Genomic DNA, 22486 nt, shown 5'->3' on the forward strand with positions numbered 1-22486 from the left:
GGGAAGGGAGCACCAACTGAGCTGTGCTTGTGAAGCCGATGGGCGAGCAGATTCAGAAGGAAAGAAGTCAGGAGGGTCAGACAGTAAACACGAGTGGAATAAACTGAAAAACAAGACGGCAGTTTTGTTATTAGTATTGTTTGCCAGAATGTTTGCAGTGCACATTCAGTGTACTGATGGAGGCAGAATTCTGTTTGTGTTGAGTTTAAAAGTATATTAAAATTGAGAGAGGTTATATTAAATTTATATTATTCCAAGTCTCCTCAGCTCTCTCTCTCTCTTTTTTTTTTGGTCACGCCATGCAGCTTGAGGAATCTTAGTTCCTTGAGCAGCGATCAAACCCAGGGACCCAGCAGTGAAAGCGCTGAGTCTTAACCACTGGACTGCCAGGGAATTTCCAAAACTTTTCATCTCTTATTCAGAATAGAATTAAAGAATGATAGTTGTAGGGAGGAAGTTAAAAGATGGAGGAGATTCTACAGTGAAAAGAGTTTAACATATTTATAAAATGTGAGGAAGAGACAGCAGAGAGGAGAGATTAAAAAGAGAAGGGATTAAAAAAAATAGGAGGGATAAAGGTAAAGCAAGACCTTAAGAGATGAGGAAATATTCAATACTGAAACGGGATCAAGGGTGTAAGTAGAGGAACTGAGCTGGAAAAGAAAAGGAAGAATACTTCTTCCTCTGAGATTAGAGAGGAGGCAAAGATGGTTACATGTGTAACTTAAATTGTGGGACTGAAATGGAGATTCATGGCTGATACTTTTGATTTTTTTTTTTTTTTTGATAAAGGATACAAAAAAGATAAACACATAGGTGAGCTTGAGTAAAAATATAATACATGCTATAAAGAATGGGAGAGGGAGCAAGGTTATAAGCAGGAGAGATTGATGAGCCTGGGAATCTAGGCTGGATAGGAAATGATGTGAAGGTACGTGAAAGATTGTGGTTTGAAGGAAAATGGAATAGTTGAGAATTGAGATTATAAAAGGTAAAAAGCAGGTGTTAAGGGAGTACCTGGAGTGAATAAATTTTCACACCTGTTTTTTGTTCATATGTATTTCTGAGGAAAAGGTATTCAACTATAATATACTTTAATGACTGAATAAGTATTCTGTTATAGAATATTAGGTTGTAAAATAAGCAGTTTCTTATTTGGGAGTCTTTATTGATTCCTGCGAATTTTTCTCTACTGCTAAAAGGAACAATAAAATAATTAAATTTTTGACTTATTTACTTAGAATGCAATCTTAGAATTGGATTTTCTGGTAGGTCTTCATAATGAGCCTTTTTATTTTTGGGCTTCCCTGGTGGCTCAGATGGTAAAGAATCTGCCTGCAATACAGGAGACCAGGGTTTGATCCCTGAATTGGGAAGATCCCCTGGAGATGGGAATGATTATCCACTCCAGTATTCTTGCTTGGAGAATTTCATGGACTGAGGAGCCTGGTGGGCTACAGTCCATGGGGTCTCAAAGAGTCAGACGTGACTGAGCGACTAACACTTTTTCTATCTTTATTTTAGGCCTATTTCTAACAGGCTTGTTTATGTGCATTCTTACTCTATCCTGGACTGGAATCAGAAAATTGGACAATGTTGCAGGTTCTGATTGATGCAGGCACACTGACCAGCCAAAGTGAGAACTGGTAAGTAAAAGTTCTCCTTCATGGGAATAGTGATGGGTGTTTTAAAAACTTGGAATCAAGTATACTTTTTATGAGTACAATAAGAAATGATTCATGAGCTGAATAACAGGATATAGTGGTCAATTTAGAAATACATATTCAAATTAAATAAAAATCTCTATGAATAACCTACATTTGTTGACAGCATCCAGTTTTAGGAAAGGTTTTAAAAAATCACGAATAATATCAAAGTCACTGCTCCTCAGACTTTTCCACAAAAGTTTGGTTAATAGCAGAGAAGAGTGAATACCTGCCCCAAAATCTGGGTCCCAAGATAGAATTTTCTTTTTTTTTTTTTTAAATTTTCTTTAGTTTTGCACTGTGTCTTAAATTTAAAATGAAAGTACATTATATACCATAATAGTCCTATGGTTAATATAAATATAATGCTTATAATTTTTTTCAAAATCTCTGAGTAAAATAGATATTTTAGAAGATGATCCAAGTTTATTCAACTTTTAAAACCCTGGAATACTTAAAGTTCCAATTGCCCAAAGCTGGACTTGTACAGGCAAGGTTCTAGGCTATTTCATGGTTGTACAATACATTCGTTTTCAGTTCTTTCTCCTACAGTTTAGCCAAGGCTATTTATAGTAGTATATGGCAGGGAATCGATTAATTAATGTTTACCCACATTGAAACTGAGAGTGTTACAGAAACTGAAAATTCACAGAGTGAAATTTCAACAGACTACACTACAAGAAATGTTAAAGAAGTCCTTCAGACAGAAGAGAAATGATACCAGGTGAAAATACAGATTTACACAAAGGGATGATGAGCACTGGAAAAGGTAACTACGTAAGATTTTTTTCTATTTACTTCTCTTTTAAGATAATCAATTGTTTTAAAAAAAATAATACATTATGGGGGTTACAACATGCACAAGTGAAATATATGAAAACAATAATAGCATAAAGTCCAGGAAGGGAAAAATAAAAGTATGATATTTGCTGTACATATAGTAGTGTAATATCACTTGGAAGTAGACTGATAAGTTATATATACAGACTATAAACCCTAAAACAACCAGTAGAATAATAAAACAATATTAGATAGTAAGCCAACAAATGAGAAAAAATGGAACCATAAGAATTCAATCTGAAAAAAGGCAGAAAAAGGAAAAAAGGAACAATAAACAAATGGAACATAGGGTAAATAGAACAAACAGAAAACAGCAAGATGATAGACTTAAATCTAAGCATATCAATCATCACATTAAATGTAAGTGATCTAAAAATCCTCATTAAAAGGCAAAGATTATCAGATTGGATAAAAGCAAAACACTTTATATACAAAACAATGTTAAGAATGAAAGGATGGAAAATACCATGCTGATGCTGACATTAGTCAAAAGAAAACTGGTGTGGCCAGATTAACATAGCAAAAGAAGTAAGATTTCAAAGTGAAAAATATTACAAGAGATAATGAGTGTCATTTCATGATAATAAATGGGCCAGTTAATCAGGAATACATAACAATCCTAAATGTTTATTCCCTAAATAACAGTTGGTTCACAATATATGAAGCAAAAACTGATAGAACTGCAAGGAGAAAAAGAAAAATCTACGATTATAGTCAGAGATTTCAGTATGCCTCTTTTAATAATTGCTTGAAAAAGTTGAAGCCTAACAAGGATGTAATAAACTTAAATAACACTATCCAGCAATATTACCTAATTGACTTCCTAGAACATTCCACTTAAAATAGCAGAATACACGTTCCCTTTCAAGTATACATGAAACGTTTACCCAGAGTGAGCATATTCTAGGCCCGGGGTCAGCAAACTATCAGCCGTACTGCCAAATCTAGCTTGGTTTTATATTGCCCTGTGAACTAAGAATGGTTTTCATATTTTGAAAGGTTTCTTGGAAAAACAAAAAAATTTTGACAGAGTTTTTGGCCTGCAAAGGTTAGAATATTTACTTCCTGACCCTTTACAGAAAAAGTTTTCTGATCTCTGTTTTAGGTCATAAAATATGTCCCAGTATATTTTAAAGTAGCCAAATCATGCAAAGTATATTATGGCCACAAAGGAATTAAATAAGAAATCAGTAACAGAAAGCTAACTGGAAAATCCCTAATATTTTGAAACAAATATAATCTATTGATTAAAGGACTCAAAAGTGAAATCAGAAAGTGTTTTGAACTGAAGGAGAATAAAAATACATTATCGAATTCTGAATAAATGAAATGCCTGTATTAGAGTATACCAAAAAAAGAAACCCTCAAAGCAATGACCTCAACTTAAGAAGAGCAAATTAAACACAAAGAAGCAAAAAAAAAAAAATCACGAAATAAATTAGATTGAAGTGGAAATCAATGAAATGGAAAACAAAAATCAATTGAGAATATCTGTGTGATGAAAGCTTGGTTCGTTGAGGTCAGTAAAACTGATAAACCTTTAGCCAGACTGGTCGGGGAAAAAAAAAAAAGATAAGACACATATCAGGAAGATTGGTAATTGGGAATAAGAGAGGTGACATCATTACAAATTCTACAGGTACTTAAAGGATAATAAGGGAATATTATGAACAACTTTAGGCAAACAACAATAGCAATTTAGATGAAATGGCCAAAGTCCTTGAAAGATTACAAATTACCAAGCTTACTCAAGAAGAAATAGATATAATAGAAGAAATAGATAACCTGAATTGTAATTTTTCTGTTGAATTATTAGTTTAAAATATTCCTACAGGGACTCCCCTGGTAGTCCAGTGGTAGAATCCACTTGCAATGCAGAGGACAGAGGTCCAGTCCCTAGTGGGGAAGTCAGATCCCGCACGCCTCAGAGCAACTAAGCCCACACCACAACTACTGAACCTGATGCAGCCAAATAAATAAATAATTTATATACTGGAGAAGGAAATGGCAACCCACTCCAGTACTCTTGCCTAGAAAATTCCATGGATGGAGGAGCCTGGGGGCTATAGTCCACAGAGTCGCAAAGAGTTGGACACGACTGAGCGACTTCACTTTACTCACTTTTCACTTTATATATATACATTCCTACAAAGAAAACTGGTGCATAGGGCTTCACTGACAAATCCTTCCAAAACATTTAGGAAAAGAAAAATAATACCAGTTACACATAAACTCTTACAGAAAAGTGAAGAGGAGAGAATACTTCCAAACTTGTTCTTGGAGGCCAGCATTACCCTGATACTCAAACACTATGAAGACATAACAAGAAAACTCAGGCCAGTCTTCCTCATACACATAAATTGAAAAATCCTATACAAAATTTCATCAAATAAAATCCAACCATATATAAGAAGGATAGTATTATTATTGGGTTTATCTCAAGAATGTAGGATTGGTTTTAACATTCAAAAATCAATGAGTATAATTCACCATTTTAAACTAAAAAAGAAAAACTGATCATCTTAATAGATGCAGAAAAAACGTGTGACAAAACCCAGTATTCATTCCTGATTTTTAAAAACTCAGCAAACTTGGAATGCAAGGATATTTCTTCAGTCAGATAAAAGGTATCTACACAAAACGTGAAATAACCTTATATCTACTGACGAAAGATGGCATGCTTTCTCCCTGAGATCAGGAACAATACAAGGACTTCTGCCCTTACCACTTTTACTCAGTATTGGAAGTTCTGACCAGTATAATCAGGAAGGAAAAAAAAAATTAGATTGGAAAAGAGGAAATAAAACTGATATAATCATCCATCTAGGAGGATTCCCAGGTGGTTCAGTGGTAAAGAATCTGCCTGCAATGCAGGAGATGCGGGTTTGATCCTTCAGTTGGGAAGATCTGGAGAAGGGAATGGCAACCTTCTCCAGTATTCTTGCCTGGGAAATCCCATGGCCAGAGGAGCGTGACAGGCTGCAGTCCATAGGGTCACAAAGAGTCAGACTGAGCAACTAAACAACAATAAATCATGCATCTCTTCCACTTGGTGGAACTGATGAAGAGCTACTAGGATAACTTGAGTTTAGCAAGACAGTGGGATATAAAATCAGTATATAATAATCATTTATATTTCCACATTCTAGCACCAAACAATTGAAAATGGAAATGTGAAAAATACACAGCATTTACAGTAGCATAAAAAATAAGTTCTTATGAATAAATCTGAAAAAAAGCACTAAAGTCCTAAAAACTGAAAAGAGCAAACAGCGCTAAGAAGAATTAAAGATGACTTAAGTAACTGGAGAGATTTACCTGACTCATTGGTTTATATTAATATGTCTGTTCTCAAATTGATCTAAAGGTTCAATACAATTCAAATCAAAATTCTAGTAGGCTTAAAAGTTAAGCTTATTCTAAAATTAATTCATATAGAAATGCAAAAGATCTAGGATAGCCAAACAATTTTTATTTGTTTGTTTATGTATTGTTTTTAGATAACTTTTGGAGGCAAAGTAGATTATTAGTTAAGAAAAGTAGCATTGGAATCAAACAGATCTGGACTTAAATCCTAGCTCTGCCTACTTACTATCTACAGATAATCCAGGGAAACAAAGTCTTTTAATTTTATTCATTAAGTTTATTATTCTCACTCACTAAGGGGTCTGCTAAAAAGGAGAGAATGTTTGGTAAAGGGCATCTTTGACCTGAAGGAAAGATTCCAAAGCCGGGTTACTTCTTTTGAAATTGCTACCTCATCATACACAGCCATTTGATGTTGTTTATTGCATTCCCTTTTTAGCCCATAGGGTTTCAATCTGTTTTTTATATAATACTGATTTTCACATGTACATCAACAGGCCCAATAGGTTATCAGGAAAGCTTGAGTCCTCTGTCTTCTAGTGATATCCTGCTTAGATCTGACATTAGTTTCATTTTTTCCTTCAAGCTATTTTTTCCAAATTTCTTGGCTATTGTTGGTGATAACACATATTTTGGAACCTTCAAACTTGCGATCTTAGGTTATGTCTTTCTTTCTTTTTTTTTTTTATTTTTAAATTTTTTTTAAATTTTATTTTATTTTTAAACTTTACATAATTGTATTAGTTTTGCCAAATATCAAAATGAATCCGCCACAGGCATACATGTGTTCCCCATCCTGAACCCTCCTCCCTCCTCCCTCCCCACACCATCCCTCTGGGTCGTCCCAGTGCACCAGCCCCAAGCATCCAGTATCGTGCATCGAACCTGGACTGGCAACTCGTTTCTTACATGATATTCTACATGTTTCAATGTCACTCTTCCAAATCTTCCCACCCTCTCCCTCTCCCACAGAGTCCATAAGACTGTTCTATACATCAGTGTCTCTTTTGCTGTCCCGTACACCAGGTTATTGTTACCATCTTTCTAAATTCCATATATATGCGTTAGTATACTGTATTTATGTTTTACCTTCTGGCTTACTTCACTCTGTATAATAGGCTCCAGTTTCATCCACCTCATTAGAACTGATTCAAATGTATTCTTTTTAATGGCTGAGTAATACTCCATTGTGTATATGTACCACAGCTTTCTTATCCATTCATCTGCTGATGGACATCTAGGTTGCTTCCATGTCCTGGCTATTATAAACAGTGCTGTGATGAACATTGGGGTACATGTGTCTCTCCCTTCTGGTTTCCTCAGTGTGTATGCCCAGCAGTGGGATTGCTGGATCACAAGGCAGTTCTATTTCCAGTTTTTTAAGGAATCTCCACACTGTTCTCCATAGTGGCTGTACTAGTTTGCATTCCCACCAACAGTGTAAGAGGGTTCCCTTTTCTCCACACCCTCTCCAGCATTTATTATTTGTAGACTTTTGGATCGCAGCCATTCTGACTGGTGTGAAATGGTACCTCATAGTGGTTTTGATTTGCATTTCTCTGATAATGAGTGATGTTGAGCATCTTTTCATGTGTTTGTTAGCCATCTGTATGTCTTCTTTGGAGAAGTGTCTATTTAGTTCTTTGGCCCATTTTTTGATTGGGTCATTTATTTTTCTGGAGTTGAGCTATAGGAGTAACTTGTATATTTTTGAGATTAGTTGTTTGTCAGTTGCTTCATTTGCTATTATTTTCTCCCATTCTGAAGGCTGTCTTTTCACCTTGCTAATAGTTTCCTTTGATGTGCAGAAGCTTTTAAGGTTAATTAGGTCCCATTTGTTTATTTTTGCTTTTATTTCCGATATTCTGGGAGGTGGGTCATAGAGGATCCTGCTGTGATGTATGTCAGAGAGTGTTTTGCCTATGTTCTCCTCTAGGAGTTTTATAGTTTCTGGTCTTACATTTAGATCTTTAATCCATTTTGAATTTATTTTTGTGTATGGTGTTAGAAAGTGGTCTAGTTTCATCCTTTTACAAGTGGTTGACCAGATTTCCCAGCACCACTTGTTAAAGAGATTGTCTTTAATCCATTGTATATTCTTGCCTCCTTTGTCAAAGATAAGGTGTCCATATGTGCGTGGATTTATCTCTGGGCTTTCTATTTTATTCCATTGATCTGTATTTCTGTCTTTGTGCCAGTACCATACTGTCTTGATAACTGTGGCTTTGTAGTAGAGCCTGAAGTCAGGTAGGTTGATTCCTCCAGTTCCATTCTTCTTTCTCAAGATCGCTTTGGCTATTCAAGGTTTTTTGTTTTTCCATACAAATTGTGAAATTATTTGTTCTAGCTCTGTGAAGAATACTGTTGGTAGCTTGATAGGGATTGTGTTGAATCTATAAATTGCTTTGGGTAGTATACTCATTTTCACTATATTGATTCTTCCAATCCATGAACATGGTATATTTCTCCATCTATTAGTGTCCTCTTTGATTTCTTTCACCAGTGTTTTATAGTTTTCTATATATAGGTCTTTAGTTTCTTTAGGTAGATATATTCCTAAGTATTTTATTCTTTCCGTTGCAATGGTGAATGGAATTGTTTCCTTCATTTCTCTTTCTGTTTTCTCATTATTAGTGTATAGGAATGCAAGGGATTTCTGTGTGTTGATTTTATATCCTGCAACTTTACTATAGTCATTGATTATTTCTAGTAATTTTCTGGTGGAATCTTTAGGGTTTTCTATGTAGAGGATCATGTCATCTGCAAATAGTGAGAGTTTTACTTCTTCTTTTCCAATTTGGATTCCTTTTATTTCTTTTTCTGCTCTGATTGCTGTGGCCAAAACTTCCAAAACTATGTTGAATAGTAATGGTGAAAGTGGGCACCCTTGTCTTTCTTTCTTTACTTCCCATAGGTAAACAGTTGCTACACTTGTTAGTTCTTCTAGTACTTCTCTACATTGGTACTTAATACGTTCCTTTGCATTTTGAAAATTGCCCATTTAATCCAAGCTCTTAATTGTCATTTATATTGTAGCCTCTTGTATTGCAGCCTCTTGTAGTCTCCCTAGTCCCCCATCCCATCTTATCCTCTTCCCCACTAGCTTACATAAAACACAGAATACTTTCCATCAAACAGTCTGTAAAGAAGTATTGCTGGATGAATAAAGAAAACCTGTTTAAGTATCAGTAGCAAAAAGGAATTTACATGGAGTCTCCTTTCAGCGTTTCTACCTGAAAGGAGGAGAGCAGAACCTTCAGGAATTGAATCACAACTCAGACAAACACCAAGTGGGAGATGTTTCTGGCAAGAGACTGATAATATATGATAGTAACCACTGGAAAGATAAAAGGAGCCATAAAATTGAACTTCCACTAGCCATTCTTTCCCTTTTTGCTGTCTGCACACTTCAGCTGGGAATCTTTATGTAGGTAGTAGTTATTTGACTTGTGTTATTCTGGTTGTAATAAAGTTATATCTAAGAGGCTAAGAGAGCTGACCAACTGAGAAGGGAAAGCAGTTCGTTCTGACCATAATGACAAAAGGAGTTCAAGGCGCACCAAACATCTTTCTCCCATTTAGAAACATCCTAGTATTTAAGCACATAAATACTTGGGCTTCCCAGGTGGCGCAGATGGTAAAGCGTGTGCCAGCAATGCGGGAGACCTGGGTTCAATCCCTGGGTCGGGAAGATCCCCTGGAGAAGAAAATGGCAACCCACTCCAGTATTCTTGCCTGGAAAATTCCATGGACGGAGGAGCCTAGTAGGCTACAGTCCATGAGGTCACAGAGTCGGACACTACTGAGCAACTTCACTTTTTTTAAGCACATAGGTGGCTCAGATGGTAAAGAATCTGCCTGCAGTGCTGGAGACTTTAAGCACATAGGTGGCTCAGATGGTAAAGAATCTGCCTGCAGTGCCGGAGACTGAGTTTGATCCCTGGGTTGGGGAGATCCCCTGGAGAAGGGCATGGCAACCCATTCCAGTATACTTACACGGAAAATTTCATGGACAGAGGAGCCTGGCCAGCTATAATCCATGGAGTTGCAAAGAGTCGGATATGACTGAGTGACTAACACTTTTTACTTGAGTATTTCAGACCCAGTATTTAATTTCTCGCTACTCTCATATTTGTGTTCTTGTTCCCATCATGTCTGTGAGATGACCTGCCTGGTCCTGCTCTGTAGCAGTTTTGTGTAGTGTTGCATCTCTAGTGCCTTGAACAGTGCCTAGCATATAACATACAGGAAGCACTTTGTAAATATGGTATTTGATGAGTAAATGAATGGTTATTTTTTCTCTCTGGGAATCCAAACCCATCAGCACTTTCAAAACATCTATGTAAGATTTTCTGATTCCACTAAACTTCTGTCCATTAGCCATCTAGTTTTAAGTTACTTCTTTTTCCACATCCCCATAGCAATTATTTGTAGCTTGTACTTGATTAGTGTATTCTTATTATGTTACATTTCACATATTCCTGTATCTATTCTATGTATGTTGTATTTTCAACTAGAAGATAATGCCTCAAGTGTCAAATACCATATGTGCAATTCAGCAGGGCCTCGTGTGCTGCAGAAAGGTAGACCCTCAGTAGGTAGGCAGGCTGCCTCCTTGTGAAACATATTCTCTAGGTCTGTGTGATCTGCCTTGAAAGGAAGTTTAGATACATAGGTTCTGGTTTTTTTTTTTTTCTCTCTCATATATTGTGTGACTTTGAGTAAATTCATTCCTTCAGTATTCGGTTTAAGAACAAGGTCAGGAATGGTTTCCTAAAGAAAAACATTTTAGACTTACAGCAGCATTTATATGTTGGTAACATTTCTCCAGAAATATTTAAGGTAATACACAAACTGGACTGGTCAATTTTAATCTTTTTCTTGGAATTTCCATAGAAAAGTTCAGGTAGCAGACACACTGAAATAGTGTTACAGAGAAAATACTAACTATAGAAAGAACCATAGTTTCTTCATAGGGAAGTCAGAGATAATATCCTGAATTTTTGCACTACTTAAACAACTCCTTAGTTGTGTCACAACAGAATTAATGTAGGGAAACACATTCAAGGAGTTACTGAAGATCGGAATAAGATGGTGCACACTGTAAAAATGCTTTCTGTAATAGGTTTTCAAGTATTTAAAGACTCATTCACTCTCTGGCCTCCTCCTGCATCTACACTGTCTTCTGGCAACAATAAAGTTGTGCAACCTATGCATGAAAGCAGTTTCTAACAATGCAAAATCAACAGCAGTTTTCCGGTCATTTCCATTCCCTCCTCCATGAAAATGAACAACATTTAGGTTATTCCACGTGTTTTTTCCATGCCCCCCAAAACAGTTAGGTTGCCAAATAAAACTGATCAGGTAATGAATTACTGTTTGCCTTCATGTAATTGGTCTAAGTACAATACACATAAAATCAGACATTAACGTGGTAATATGAAAGGAAGAAAAATATCAAACCATAGGATTGAGTTTTAGTTTTACTGACATTTACATATCATACTTCCTGTTTATGATTTCAGAAGTGCAGCCAGGCAGTGCTTCTGTGAAAAACTAACTGGGAACAGTTTTGAGGATTAAAATGGCAACTTACTCAAAAAAAAAAAAAAAACACACACTAAATTTACTATTTATAGAATTACTATCTGTGTTGTGTAAAAAAAGCTGAATATCTTCAGACATCATTTATTCATAATTAAAAGGGAACTTGATGGCTTTGTGCCTTTAAAACAAACAGCCCAGTTGTAAGTCTTAGTCCTGAATTTGAGTAGGTGATGGGATAACGAAACCAAGCCAACCTCCTTCTATATCTCATACATATATATGTCTTGATACATATAGATGTATAAAAAAGGTAATTCTTGCAAACATTTGCTTTTTTCCCTCATTTTGAGATTTCAGTTGACTGTTGTTATGCATTAATTAACAATTAGTTCTGCCTGAAGGAGGGACCTGCCTCTTGAGAAACCTGTATGCAGGTCAGGAAGCAACAGTTAGAACTGGACATGGAACAACAGACTGGTCCCAAATAGGAAAAGGAGTACATCAAAGCTGTATATTGTCACCCTGCTTATTTAACTTCTATGCAGAGTACATCATGAGAAATGCTGGCTGGATGAAGCACAAGCTGGAATCAAGATTGCTGGGAGAAACATCAATAACCTCAGATATGCAAATGACACCACCCTTATGGCAGAAAGTGAAGAAAAACTAAAGAGCCTCTTGATGAAACTGAAAGAGGAGAGTGAAAAAGTTGACTTAATACTCAATATTCAGAAAACTAAGATCATGGCATCTGGTCCCATCACTTCATGGCAAACAGATGGGGAAACAGTGCAAACAGTGACAGACTTTATTTTTGGGGGCTCCAAAATCACTGCAGATGGTGACTGCAGCCATGAAATGAAAAGACGCTTGCTCCTTGGAAGGAAAGTTATGACCAACCTAGATAGCATATTCAAAAGCAGAGGCATTACTTTGCCAACCAAGGCCTGTCTAGTCAAGGCTATGGTTTTTCCAGTGGTCATGTATGGATGTGAGAGTTGGACTGTGAAGAAAGCTGAGCGCTGAAGAATTGATGCTTTTGAACTGTGGTGTTGGAGAAGACTCTTGAGAGTCCCTTGGACAGCAAGGAGATTCAACCAGTCCATCCTAAAGGAAATCAGTCCTGAATATTCTTTGGAAGGACTGATATTGAAGCTGAAACTTCAATACTTTGGCTACCTGATGGGAAGTACTGACTCATTGGAAAAGACCCTGATGCTAGGAAAGATTGAAGGCCGGAGGAGAAGGGGATGTCAGAGGATGAGATGGTTGGATGGCATCACTGACATGAGTTTGAGTGAACTCCAGGAGTTGGTGATGGACAGGGAGGCCTGGCGTACTGCAGTCTATGGGGTCGCAAAGAGTTGGACACAACTGAGCGACTGAACTGAACTGAAGGAGGGAAAGGGTAGAGATGAATCTAATTCTTAAGTAGAAGGCCTTTTCTTCCACTACTAACTTATTCTATTTGAAGCATAATTATATGAGTTAATTTAATTTTGGTGACGACTTTAGAATTTGTGTATGTATATATGTGGAGAGAGTGAGCACCCAAGTGGGCAGTGACTGTTAACTAGTATCAAAATCCATGCTCTCACTTCTGGGCCATACACATAAGTCTATCTCCAGCCTCCCTTGCAGTTAGCTGTGGACATGTGACTTAAGTTACAGCCAATAGAATGAGAATGGAAGTTAACATGTACTACTTGGAGTGTGTGTGTGTGTGTGTGTGTGTGTGTGTGTGTGCGGGTGCGTGCTTGTGCACGCATGTGTGCTTTAGTCATGGTCTACTTGGAGTGTGTGTGTGTGCTTGCGCACGCATGTGTGCTTTAGTCATGGTCCAACTCTTTGCAACCCCATGTACTGTAGCCTTCCAGGCTCCTTGTCCATGGAATTTTCCAGGCAAGAATACTAGAGTGGGTTGCCACCTCCTACTCCAGGGGATCTTCCCGACCCAGGGATTGAACGCACGTCTCCTGTATCTCCTGCACTGGCAGGCAGATTCTTTACCACTGGTGTCACCTGGGAAGACTCTCCCCTAAAAAACTCACTTTCCTACAGGCTGAAAGAGAAAAGACCCTTAGGGTGACCTTGGAACTTTGATTCTGAAAGCGACGGTATGGAAAGACCTTGAAAAGTAATTACTGTAGTGCTTGTTTATTTTAGCAAGAAATGTCCTTGAGCCATGATATATTTTGGTGTTGATGATCTGTTTTGGCAATTAGCCTTCCTTAATTAATTCAATATACAAAACTTATATTTGCAGTGTCCATGTGTGATGTACAACTCTTGCGGGCAACGTTGACACCCACAATGTATGTCAGTGCCATTTCCTTAAGCACAATTAAGAGGCTACAGTATGTATACATATGGATATGTATAAAGGTCCTCCCCAGACATTGTGTAACCCGGTAGCTCTGCCAAACTAACTCCAGCTTCTCTCTTGGGTTTTATTTTGTAGGCGCATTAATTTGTGTAAAGACACTTCCCTTTTGTGTTTGTGGTAATAAATTAAGGTGGAATGGATCATCCAGTAAGAATCTTAAGGGGAAAATGTGTATTTAGGAACCAAAGCAGGTCTTTTTCCTAGAGTTGTTCAACTGTAGCTAACTACAGACTTTCTTATAACCTGTTACCCTCTGGCATGCATTAGGCCAAAAGAGTGTGTTAGGAGCCTTCTTTCCCTCTGCTCGCCAAGCTTACTGTTACGAATTATAAAAACTTTTCTGGGCTTCATTTTCCTTATCTGTAAGATGAGAGCTGGATTATATGACCCCAAAGATCCCTTCACTAAAATTCTACTATCTGTAACTACAATGTCCATAGCTATTGGTAGAAATAATTGTTAATGTGAGTATTCTTTCAGATTCCAAACTGATACTATATAGGTGCTTAAAAGTAACTTAAAATTATAAAAAAGGTGTTTAACTTGTGGCAATTCACAATCCAAGAGGTACAACAGAGGTTCTACTCTTTTCCCAAACAAAAACTATTAAATTGGAAAGATTTTTAACTCACTCAGGATATTTTTTGGAGTAATTATAAAGCACTCTGTCACCTCTCTGATTCCTTTACTCTGTGGATGAAGTATCAAAGCAGTGCAGAATTTGACATTTATTGAAATAATATATACCATATTATAAAAAAAAAGCAACCCTAAATAGCAGATTGTGCAGTTGTTTGCTGAATTTAGCAGCTAAAAATTTAAGTTTTACTTCAAATTGTATACTTACATTCTAATGTTTCAACATAACAATTAATGCTTTAACAAGTTCAGGATTATGGCCAATCACCCAAGTCACAGTTAACTTTTGCCAGAGTTAACTAAGTCATATGTGACTTAGTGCTAAATCATGTTTTTGTTATAGCTGACAAAAATGAATCTTTACCTGTTTGTCTGCTGGTAGGGATTTTAATCTCATGGATCTAAGCTTTCATTAAAACTAAAAATACACATTATCCAGACTTGATGCAGGCACAGAATTGGCTTTAATTCACATTCTTTTTCTTTGGGAGAGCTGCAGAAATACGGCCTTCACTCAGGGGTGATGCTGTTTTAGAAAGGAGAAAGGACAGGCTGTAGATCGTTGTCTGAAGTGGAGTTTTTATGTTAAGAGAAAGCCATGTATAGGCTGGAGTAGATGAGAAGGAATCACAGTAACTTTATTTTCTGCAAAAGGAACAAGACAGAGTGAGAGCTGGCCATACTCTTGAGTACCAGTAAAGTATGGATTTTAAATATCTTTAGATAATTGCAGAAATTAGGAAAACAATTTTTAAAACGAAGGCATACATAAATAAATTTTGGTATATCCATTTGTTGGAATGTCGTGCAGATGTTATAAACATGTTTTTAAAAAATTAAATAACATGGGGAAATGATCATTATAAACTATAGATAGATTCTTTATTGCTATCAAACAGGAATCAATCTTATTCTTTCCAACCTCTGTATTCTTCATGCTATTTCCTCCCCCATCCCCAGTATAAATAGGAGCATAACAGAAGAAAGGTTTTAAGGACAGATGCATAGACAATGAATTTTAAAGTCAAAAGGGATTTTAGCCATCATTTAGTCAAAATTCATCATTTTGCAAAGGAAACTGACACCAGAAAATTAAACATCTTACCAAAGATCTCAGTATCAGCATTGCTACTTGCTAAAACCTGGGTTTCCTTGCTCCCCAAATTTGGCACATTTTTAAAGGTGGCTCAGTGGTAAAGAATCCACCTGCCGATGCAGGAGACGTGGGTTTGATCCCTGAGTTGGGAATATTCCCCTGGAGAAGGAAATGGCAGCCCACTCCAGTATTCTTGCCTAGAAAATTCCATGGACAGAGAAACCTTGCAGGCTACAGTCCATGGGGTCACAAAGAGTCAGACACAACTAAGTGACTGAGCACATACACACACCTTCTACTGTAATATGCTACAACTGAGGTAGAGTCAGACTAGATACTTTTGGCAAGGGAGTGTGTAGGGTACAAGGGAATGAGTCATAAAATATCTAAAATATTTTAAATAAGATGAATCATAAACAAGAGTCATAAAATATCTGTAGAGATCCATTTCTTAATAATTCTAAATCTTCAATTTTTTAACTTAGTACTGCTTTAAAAATTTTGGGGGGTAGAAACTCAGATCACTTCTTTGTCTTACAGGAATAATACTGAGAAACAGAAGCGACTAGATTACAACTTACGACCTTTACTTATTTGTTCATTTGCTTTTGCCTGTCTCTTCCACTAGGATATATCTTCCAGGAAGGCAGGCCTGTATCTTTTTGCTCCCTCCTAGCAACTGTTTGACATATAAAAGATGTTCAGTAAGTATTGAACATCTTTAATTAGTCAAGTGAATTAATAAATGGTAGTACTAAAAAGTAGTACTCCTTATTTACTTTGATTTCTTCTGGAGGTTTTTCCAAATTTTGTGATTCCTTCACCACTGTAAATTAATTTTAGAATTGGGTGAATGTGCCCCATTTATAGCTCTGCATTTCAGTCTAATACCTTTGAACTGTTTTATAATATTAATTTTGGTACTCTTAAACTCTTGTGCCAAATTTGCTAGATTTGAGAATGACCATGATCTGTAATTTTATTTAGGTTTTTATCTACAGATGCATGTGTACACTTATACCATGAATTAGTGGTGTACATGCAGGAGACCCTGGTTCAATCCCTGGGTCAGGAAGATCCCCTGGAGAAGGAAATGGCAACCCACTCCAGTGTTCTTGCCTGGAGAATCCCATGGACAGAGGAGCCTGGTAGGCTATAGTCAATAGGGTCGCAAAGAGTCGGACATGACTGAGCAACTTGTCAATGTCAATGTCAATGTCAAATGTGAGACTGAACTGATGAGTCTGGAGGCAACACTGCTGGGAGAACATATTTGGAAATAGGAAAAAAGAAACGGTAATACCTTGAAAAATAGAAGCATTAGGCTGAAAAAAGTAAATATTTAAACTCCTATCTCAAATTGTGTAAATTTTAAACCTGATGAAAAGAAGTAAATAATATTTTGAAGAGTGGATTTTTCCTTAAAGGTAAGATATTAAAAACAAAGCAAAACAAAAACACTGAGCCTAAATTTAAATATTAATCTCGATTTTAAAAGGTAGGCCTCATACATTTTTCCCTCAGGCTTATTTTCAATATATATGTATGTAGAGAATTAAGAGATTTTTTTTTAACAGCAAAATTTTTATAGATGAAGAAGCCTAAAAATGTTGGCCATGTAGTCTATTTCTAAGAATTGATCTTAATTTAAGATATAATCTGAAATGCTAAAATATATTTATGCATAAAAAGTTCACAGCAACATTGTTTATAAGTAAGGAAAATAGTGTAAGTGACCACCTAACGAAACCCTACTCCACATAAGGATCTTTATGCAGCCATTGAAAATTTTAAGAGTTTTAAATGACTTGAGGAAGCATTTCTGATAAATTTTTATGAAAAAAGTCAGCGACTGAGGAAAAAAGTTTAAACTTCATATGCTTAAAAAACTTCATGGAAATATGTCAACTGTAAGTCAGTTACCTTTAAATAAAGGAATTATTGGTTATTTTATCTATATTTTCCTAAAATAAAGAAAAATATTTTTTCTTTAAACATAATTTCAAATTTTTATTTACTTGTACTACTTTTATAATCAGAAAAAGAAACCTATTACTTGGCATAGATATGTTTATGTCCCAGTGATATGTTTTCAGTATCATCACATGAGTATAAATATTGTTGCCAGAAGAAAAGTTTGATATTACTTAAATCCAAATAATGGAGTTTCCAAAACAAACACTGATACATATCCTATAACTTGTAAAATTATAGTGGTTTAGTATAATTTACTAGTTATTTCAACATAGCAGGCTCTCAGTATGTTTGCTGATGATATGGTTAGAGAAGGGACACCTCAATTGATTTACCAAGTTCCTTGAATCTGTCAGTTAGCAACTCTCCCACCAAGAGATTAATGATATAGTCTGGTGTCAAAAAGCTGTCCATAAAATCTCCCTTAGTTTGTGTGGTGCGCTTTTGCAAAGTATTATTTTGTACTTCAAAAAGAACAGCCTCTTAAGTGCTAATTTTTTACAGACACAAAGGGAGAAAAATTGGTTCTTACCTTGTTTATACTGGCTAGCTATGAGTTTTAAGTAAGATTCTGTGATCTGACACCACCAGTAAAAAAGGTTTCTTGTGGAAATAACTGGCGACAATACCTACCTTGTAGGGTTGTTATGGTTTAGAAATCATGTATGTAAATGCCCAGTATAGTACAGGGCACACAGGCATTCAGTAAACAGTGGCTATTATAATAATACAATATATAATATTACTATGATTTCTTATGTCACATTACTATATATAGGGTGAATTGAAAAAACATGAAGTGCAGTCTACTTAAAAACATTCTAGACTTTCGGATAAAGATGGGGGAGTGAAGGCAGATCACAAAATCTTCCTCCCCAAATACCTGACAAAACAGTTTGTGCAAAAGAAAGAACAATAAAAACTCCTTTAAAAGCATTACCAGAAGTAGCAAGAAAAAGAAAATGTCTGCTACCTAAGCCAATGAAGGCCAAAGTAATACTGTCATTTCAAAATAAATAAATTTGGAACAGCAAGAAATGAAATAAGCATGGTTGGAAATCAGAATCACCAAAAACAGACTGGCAGCTGGAGCACATCCTCTAGTCAGTTCATCAAGATGATGGTGCCTCCTCTCCTCTCTCCTACGTCTCCCACATTTCCCTGCTCCTCACTTCAAACTCTGATTTTATTGATAAATAGACGCTCTCACAAGATAAACTCATCTTTCCCACACTGTACCTATCGACCTGCCTTCATCTGTACTCAAATAAACTGTCTTCTGTAAAGGGTTAGCGAGCCCTGCTCTTAAGTAAGGCAAGCCCCTCCACTAGTGTCCTGAAGCCCACCCGTTCTTACACAGTCAAGGATTGTGTCCCGTGACTATCCCCTCCATTTTCTGCATCCTCAGTTTCTCTCTCTCTATTTGATTATTCCAATCAGTACTTCCCTGGTGGCTCCGCGGTAAAGAATCCACCTGCAATGCAGGAGACACAGGTTCGATCCTTGTCAGGAAGATGCCCTGGAGAAGGAAATGGCAACGCATTCCAGTATTCCTGCCTGGGAAATCCCATGGACAGAGGAGCCTGGCGGGTCCAAGAGTCAGACACAATTTAGCGACTAAACCACCACTTCCAAACATACTATACTACTTCCCCTTCTAAAAATACTATCACCCTAGATCTCATATCCCCCTCTGCTTTCATGGTGAGTAGGAGCCCATTTTTTTCTGCTGTGCCTTATAGTAGACTTTTAAAAGGTTGTTTGTACTTGCAGTTTCCACTTCCTCACTGTATATAATCTCTTCAATCCATTCTAATTAGATTATTGTGTCCATAGCTCCACCTAAACTGCTCTTGTTGAGATCACCAATCACCTTCTTGCCAGATCATGTTCTTCTTCCCAAATGTTTGGGACTCCCAGGCATGCATATTCCTCACCCCTCTTTTTTTCTTTATCAATTTTCATTCCCTGCCCCTCCCTGAGTCATCTTATTCAGTTTTTCTGGTTTTAAAATGTTGTTTGTCTGTGTTTTTAGGACTCCTTAAATTTGTATTCTATCCTTAATACCTTTGTTGAGCTCCAAACTCATATCCAACTCCCTTCCCAGGAACTCCACTCATATATCTAATAAGGACCTCAAAATTAATTCATTCAAAACAAACATGTTAGAAGTAGAGAATGGGCTTGTGGACACGGGGTGGGGAAGGAGAGGGTGGGATGAATTGAGAGTAGCCTTGACATATATAACTACCATGTGTAGAATAGGTAGCTTGTGGGAAATATCAGCTTGGTGCTCTGTGATGAGGGGTGCGTGGGGGTGGAGGGTATGGGGGTGGGGGTGGGAGGGAGGCTCAAGAGGGAGGGGATGTATGTATACTTAACAGCTGATTCATGTTGTTATACAGCAGAAACCAACATAACATTGTAAAGCAATTATCCTCCAGTCAAAAACTGAAGAAATTAAAAAACAAAAGCAAAGGAATACAAAGATTAATGAATGAGAGATCTGAATAGTCTGGCTAAAGGAAATAGATTTGGGGAAAATGATAAATTTTGCATTCGTTTGTATTTACATAGTAAATTGGCAATAACATACCCAAACATTGATTTTCTTTTTCCTCTCAGTTTACTTCTCCCTGAGTTTTCCCCATGTCAATAAATGGCGTTATTTTCATCCAGTTGCTCAAGACAGAAACCTAGAGGTCATCCTGAATTTCTCTCTGTTCCAGTTATTAGACTGTTAACTTTTAGCAATAAACCCTTCCCTACTCTGCTTTGTGCTGCTGTGGCTGGGCCTCTGCAAGCTACATTTTTACTTTTTTCAGCTGAATTCTTGCTATAGTCTGTAAGAGGCATTAGATAAAAGACTAAAAGTAAGAAGACAGAAAAAGAATGTGCTCCTCCTCGTTGACTCTCCATACCTGCCGGCATTGCCCACTGTAGACCTTCACCTGACAGCAGCAGTTAGCCCCAAATTTCAACCATCTTCCACTCTCCTGGAAGCAGCCTCAGCGTAGCCTCTCAGAGCTACTAGTAAGTGGGCAACACCTCCTACCCCAGGCCAGGGTTCCAGCTCTGTGAGTCCCTGCTTCTGGTTCCTGTGCATTCATGCTCGAGCTAAGTCGCTTTAGTCGTGGCTGACTCTGTGCGACCCTATGGACTGTTCCCCCTCCAGCCTCCTCTGTCCATGGGGATTCTCCAGGCAAGAATACTGGATTGAGTTTCCATGTCCTTCTCCATGGGCTTTTCCCGACCTAGGGATCAAATCCGCATCTCTAACGTCTCTTGTGTAGACAGGTGGGTTCTTTACCTTAGCACCAACTGGGAAGCTGGGTTCTAGTAACTTCAGGTCTTCCTCGGTTAATCCAGGACTAGATGACTTCCTGAAGTTATTACTCTCTTATCTTAGTGCTCCCCTTTTCCTTTTTCGGTTAGACAACACTTGATCAATTTTTTATGCTCAATTTACTGTTGTTGAAATACTTAGCAAAAGGCCAGAGTGCCTCCTCTAAAGCAGTGATCCCCAACTTTTTTTGCGTCAGGGACCAGTTTTGTGGAAGATGATTTTTCCACAGACCAGGGGTGAGGGGTGGTTTGGGGATGATTCAAGTTTATTACATTTACTGTGCACTTTATTTCTATTATTACTACATCAACTCCACCTCAGATCATCAGGCATTAGATCCCAGAGGTTTGGGATGCCTGCTCTAAAGCACATATGGTCCCCCTCTCCTTGTCACAGAACAAAATTCAGCCTCCTCTCTCAGGCCTCCGGCCTCTTTTGTGACCTAGTGTGATTCTCTGATCTCTCACCAGTTTCTGATTTCTCATCTGGCTCTTATCATTCTGTCTTGAACACTCTGCATTTCCATGGGGCCTTTGCACTTGCTCTTCTCTGCCTCTGCATTGCCCAGGTCTTTGCCTAGCTCACTGCCTTGCTTCATTCACGTTTATTCTCAAGTGTCATCTCAGAGAGACCTGCTCTCACTGCATTATCTAAAATGCATGATTCCTGCCCACAACCCTCCCTTTCCTTACTTGGGTTTCTTATTATGATCATTACCTGATTTTGTTATATTTATTTCTCCCTTCCCTATTCTCAAGTAAAAGCTCCATTGCTTCATACTAAGGATGGGATGTGATCTCATTTACCACTGGTGCTGGCACTCAATACATTCCAGTTGACAAATGAATTTAATAGTGAATTGCAGTGAAAATGCAGAAGAAAAGTGGACCAAGGTAATTGCAAAGAAGATAGTATGCAACTGAGACAAAGACAACACAATATGGCTGGATTCCACTCCCTGAGTACATAATGCAACAAGTGAATCAGAAAAACCACTTAAAGATTAACAGAAGAGAATTTCCACAAAATTATGAAAGAACTGAATATGCAGAATAACATATTCAAAGAAAAAGGGACATAAATATTCGTTATCAAGATATATACTGGTTAAGCTATTAACAATGAAGAATGAAGGAAGAACTTCAGACCTCTAGGCTAGAAAACTAAGTAACATGTAAGAGGGAGGAAATCATGCTGGCCTTAGACTTCCTCTAAGCAATATTCAAAGCAAAAATGTTTGCAGTTTTAAGGCAAAGCCAGCAAGACCCCAAACTATGATATCTAAATAAGTGTCATTCGGAAATCGACTGAGAAAGGCAAATACAGCATCCATGAATCCCTGGTAGGAAAAAGAACAAAACTACTTATTGAAGAGCAGATAAGTGATGAATCAAAATTAGTAAGTAGGAAATAAGAATTGAGGTGTGTTGTGACCACTGGATTTTAAAATAGAGGTCATGACCAAATGACCAAAGGAAGTTAAAGTTACAAAACAGAAACATTAAAACCTTCACTTAAAATAATGACCAAAATAATACATTTTTTCACAGCAGTCAACTTGTGTCTCTAAATTGAAAACATACAGA

At 37.2% G+C, this 22486-nt stretch overlaps 1 pseudogene across 1 annotated transcript in view; it reads right to left on the bottom strand.

Annotated features, from left to right (window-relative positions):
- The window catches only part of LOC100847818 (cysteine-rich protein 1-like), a 105188-nt pseudogene that overhangs the window by 74803 nt on the left and 7899 nt on the right, over window positions 1–22486 (bottom strand). The window contains exon 1 of the transcript XR_009496616.1: window positions 1–22486. This exon is cut by the window's left edge and continues 17674 nt beyond it; it is cut by the window's right edge and continues 7899 nt beyond it. The product of XR_009496616.1 is annotated as a cysteine-rich protein 1-like (transcript).

Source organism: Bos taurus, chromosome 12, assembly GCF_002263795.3.
Source record: "Bos taurus isolate L1 Dominette 01449 registration number 42190680 breed Hereford chromosome 12, ARS-UCD2.0, whole genome shotgun sequence".
In the NCBI taxonomy this organism is placed as follows: Eukaryota; Metazoa; Chordata; class Mammalia; order Artiodactyla; family Bovidae; genus Bos; species Bos taurus.